Here is a 5,000-nt window from a genome sequence, read left to right on the forward strand (position 1 = left end):
TCCTTTATTATAGCTCCATTCGGGGCAGCACATGTCGTGTTCTATCAAAATCTCGATTTTATACTCTTTTATACTCAATGAAAATTTGTAAAAATTGAAGCACGATAATTTACCGAAAATTTCCTATAAGCATCATATACAGATAAGATACCCGATTAGATTTAGATAATATCTGTGTAACAAGTTATATTCCGGGGTTTACATATATTCATAATTGCTGTTATGATTGAAATTAAGAAGGATTTTTTTTATTGAAACTAATCAATATTGATTAGTTTAGTTATGTATCCATTTGGATTTTTTTATATCATTAGGAAAACACAATTTTATATTCAAACCCGGGAATCGTTCATGAATTCAAATTCACAGTCAATGGTTAATGGTTCAAATTTATCCTGAATTTTTGTTTTGTGACTGAAAATCCACAATAGGTTTTTCAATATAAAGAATATAAAGGGGGGGAGGGGTGTTTTTAAATAGTGTGTTTGTTTTAAGATACTGTACAATCAATCGAAGAAATGTATCCAATCCAAAGAGAAAAGTAAGGATCTTTTTTAGGAAAGGGATTAAATAAAACAGTATTCAAGATACAAGTACAAAAATGAATAACCCCCCCCCCCCAAAAAAAAAATGGAATATTTTCATATATTTTTTGTATCGTTTTGGCGACATGGCCGAGCGGTAAGGCGGGGGACTGCAAATCCTTTTTCCCCAGTTCAAATCTGGGTGTCGCCTGATCAACAATAAAATCGGAATACCTTATTATGTTTTGCTGAGATAACTTGACAAATTTTTTTCCAGCAGAAGTAAGCGGGGGGGGGACCTTGATACTTGCTTGATTCTATAAGCATCTGGCGGTTCTGTTCTCTAAAATGAAAATGCTGTAAATCCTTGCGTCTAGGCTTCAGTTCAAGGAAAGATTATATTAGTGAATATTGAATGAAAAAGAATCGTTAAATCTTAATATGACAGCTCTTCTATTATTAATGTAGTGTTTATTAATTAGGTCTTGAATTAATTTGGATAGACGAACGAGGAATTTATTTGATTATTAATTTATTAGTTGCGTACGTAAAGGCCGAAAGATACTTTGTTCGTATATAGACTCATGAAATTCTCTCTGTGCTCCTGCATTCAATTTAATATTGATTGGCTTTAATGTAATAGACTATCTTCCGATTGTTTCACAGAGACAAACAGGAGACCTAATCGTAAGGATTAGATAAAATGAGAAATAGGGTCTGTGATAGATAGTGCTCTATCTTGACTCTATATTTTTATACTTTTTACTTAATGAAATGAAAGTCAACAAAAGAAAGACTAGGTCTTATTATTTCTACATGTTAGTAACATTCCCTTGAAACTTCCAGGGGTGTATCTACGTATTTTGCTTGCGCTTAGTGTTTTCCGATTCTACTATAAATCATATAGGAACCTGTTAGAATTTATAATTGTGAGTTTATTGGATTGTTTCATCAACGGTATTGGGTCAGAATTCCCTTTTGACTCTGCGCCAGGGATTCCACTATTATTAATGAACATAATAATGATTAGTGAACATTAATGGAATAATTCCTTCATATTTATAGAGATAGGGGATATAATTCACATGGATATAGTAAGTCTCGCTTGGGCTGCTTTAATGGTAGTCTTTACATTTTCTCTTTCACTCGTAGTATGGGGTAGAAGTGGACTCTAGAAGTACTACTAATTGAGTTTGATTCCTCAAACTCAACCCATATCAATTGTTTTATAGATCGTTCTGCAAAGTCCTTTTTTTTACTGTTAAAATAGAAAAGAAAATAATTATGTTATTAAGTGGATACAGACTTCCTATGGGAAACAACATAGACATAGTGGTTGTCCAACAATATACTACACATAATAAAATATTGCCTTGGGCAAGTCACATATTGCGCGTTCCCGCTTTTTTTTTTTATTCTTTTAGAAATCTTATTTATGTTATGCTTGCTTTATTGAACTCATTTCATATCATGGTTCAAACGTTAAAAATCGGTGGGCTTTACTAATCCTTTTCGAAATCCAAAGAGGTTCCCATGGAAATGAACCACTGGATCATCTGTCAACTGATCAATCAATTACTTCTTCAGAATACTAAAAAAAGATTATTTTATTTTCTTTTTATTAATTTTTCATTATTAATTTTATTAATATTAATATAGGCCTATACTCTTTTTTCCTTCGTCAATTTGATTCTTTCAATGGATATCGGGATTCATATTGAATAGAATCAGAAATTCTAGGAATTAGAATTGTAAGAGTAAGAATTGCCCTTCGATTTTTTCAGATTGATGATTGGAATCAACACAAATTAAATAGATGAAGCAAAGAAATAGAATTGGTACATTATGTAAATACATTACATATATGTAATTGATATCTATGAAGATACATATTGCAGATTGATCTATATTAAACCTCTATCTTTATACAGTACGACTTTATATACTACAATAACAATAATAAGTATGGTAGAAAGATTCATCTATTTCTTTCTACCATACTATCGAATCTCATAAAATACTGATGATTCTCGTCCGCTTATTTCATTTAAGACACGAAATCTTAATACTTTTCATTTTCTTTTTTCTTTTCAATCATTGATAAAAAGATAAAAACTAAACAGTCAAGTTTAATTCAAATTAATCATTTTGACTGACTGTTTTTACATATATTATAAGTAAAAAAGCAGTAGGAACTAGAATGAACAGTGCAGTAGCAATAAATGCGAGAATATTTACTTCCATAATCTCATCGTTTCATTTTTAATTAATTCGCAATAACTCGGGATTTAATCCCATAGAGCTGATAAATCTTTCGCCTGTAAATTCAATATTCAATGGGATGAATTACATCTCGACGATATCGAATCGGAGCAATATCATGAATAACAATATCTGAGCTATCAAATTGATTCATCGTCGAGAATTAAATAGTATAACATAGGAAGATCTTTTATCCATACCGAATTCAAATTTTGATTCCTGATCCGATAAATAATTCCTTTACTTTCTTTATCATTCTTTTCCTTTCCATTCTTTCTTTTCTATAACCTACGTCCCTCCTTGTGGAATCATCTGATGAAATATCATATGACCGCCTTTACACTTACTTACATTGGTTATAAAAAACCCCAATAAAATAACCAATAGAAGCGAAATGTAAAAAGGAAGAAGTTTAGTTCTAAACCCCCTTTTTATGATCTAATCTTCTTGGAAAACAAAGAAGTAGTATAAATAAGGAGAGTCCGGGTATAAAAAAATCGAGTATTCCATCAAATTCATTAAAAGTTTGTTCTTTCTTCGGCAAGACCCTTAAACTTAAAAAAGATTATTCATTCCCTCACAAAGAGAGATAGGATCTTCTTTGAGCTTTATTTTATTAATATCCCATTTCCTTGGATTAATTTTGGGATGCATATATCAAAAATTCAGTGTGAAATTTGAATGAGATAAATTGGTTCAAATTCACATTAATAATTTCAATTATTAATTGAGGTTACACAAAATCGGAGCCCTAAAGGGATATACTTTTAATCTTAAAAGTATTATATCAAAGTTACTATGTTAAGTTAATCTTTTTTGTATCGTACAAATTCCATTTCTGTATAGCCCCCTGTAAACATATAGTACTCTATTACACAGATCGGGAATAATCGAAAAAGCCAGACTCCGTACGGTATTTCTTGGAATCCTGAATATAATTTTACCAATCATTGTACTAATCTACATATGTCTTTCTCCTATCAATTGGTACTAGTTGAATAAATGGTAATTCCCATATTTATTTGATGAGAAATGTGAAACTAATAAATAAATAAAATAGGAGGGTATCCTCTTGTGAATGAAATTCTGCTATTTCTTTTGTTCTCCTTTTCACAGCAAACGCAGAGATGAATTGATGTATTTTTTTTATTGGATTTGGATCTGTCGGGACTGACGGGGCTCGAACCCGCAGCTTCCGCCTTGACAGGGCGGTGCTCTGACCAATTGAACTACAATCCCAAGGAAATCAAGTGTACATCATACATATTCTTATGATTTAATTCAAACCCTTTCTATTTTATTTCTATTTTATTTCTATTTTATTTAGATTTTAGATTAGAATAGTCGTATTGTAACAGAAACGCGAGTAATATATTTGATATACACACGGATATGCACTTTAGTGAGAGCGCCTCACGGATTGTTAATAATCCTTTCGTTTTTTATAAATTGATTAATAATCAAATAAAGCTTTCAATGAAAAAAAAAGAGTTTTTTTATTTATTCTTTATTTTATTCTTTTCCTTATACTTCCAGATCTTTATATGAATCTAGTATGAATCTAGATCATTAGCAAGCAAGATCAGAATTTGTGAGAAAAAATAAAGAGAGCAAATGAACGGCGGTAAAATATATCAGAAAATTTTAGTTTTTTTATTCTTCCGTATTCCGATCAGGCATTTCTGGGGAACAACAAATGGGGTTCTATCATTTCATGGTGGATCGGCCAATTATTGGGCCGAGCTGGATTTGAACCAGCGTAGACATATTGCCAACGAATTTACAGTCCGTCCCCATTAACCGCTCGGGCATCGACCCAGGAAGAATCAATTCCCGGCTTATTGATAATTCATGATCAACTTCCTTTCGTAGTACACCTACCCCCAGGGGAATTCGAATCCCCGCTGCCTCCTTGAAAGAGAGATGTCCTGAACCACTAGACGATGGGGGCAAGTATGCCCGACCGCCATCATACTATGCTCATTGTATGAACAGTTTTTTTAAATTGTCAATATAATGTGGTATGATTAAATCTGAAAGATCTTTCCCTCTTTTCTGATTCCATAGAATCTTTTGATTCGTATTTATATTCATGAATCATTCATTCTAATCATATAATTTTTTTTTAATATTATTTTCATTAAATTTTCATTAAATATATTTATTTCATTTTCAATTTTATTATAATTCTAATTAATTAGAAATAGAATTATA

At 31.2% G+C, this 5,000-nt stretch overlaps 3 non-coding genes across 3 annotated transcripts; 1 reads left to right on the forward strand and 2 right to left on the reverse strand.

Moving 5' to 3' along the window:
- Positions 1 to 664: 664 nt before the first annotated feature.
- Positions 665 to 735, forward strand: TRNAC-GCA (transfer RNA cysteine (anticodon GCA)). The gene has a single exon. It is a non-coding gene; the product is annotated as a tRNA-Cys (tRNA).
- Positions 736 to 3,951: 3,216 nt separating this feature from the next.
- TRNAD-GUC (transfer RNA aspartic acid (anticodon GUC)) lies at positions 3,952 to 4,025 on the reverse strand. The gene has a single exon. It is a non-coding gene; the product is annotated as a tRNA-Asp (tRNA).
- A 495-nt stretch (positions 4,026 to 4,520) lies between these two features.
- On the reverse strand, positions 4,521 to 4,604 carry TRNAY-GUA (transfer RNA tyrosine (anticodon GUA)). The gene has a single exon. It is a non-coding gene; the product is annotated as a tRNA-Tyr (tRNA).
- Positions 4,605 to 5,000: the final 396 nt, after the last annotated feature.

This window comes from Corylus avellana, unplaced genomic scaffold (assembly GCF_965113065.1).
Source record: "Corylus avellana unplaced genomic scaffold, dhCorAvel1.hap1.2 HAP1_SCAFFOLD_202, whole genome shotgun sequence".
NCBI classification, from domain to species: Eukaryota; Viridiplantae; Streptophyta; class Magnoliopsida; order Fagales; family Betulaceae; genus Corylus; species Corylus avellana.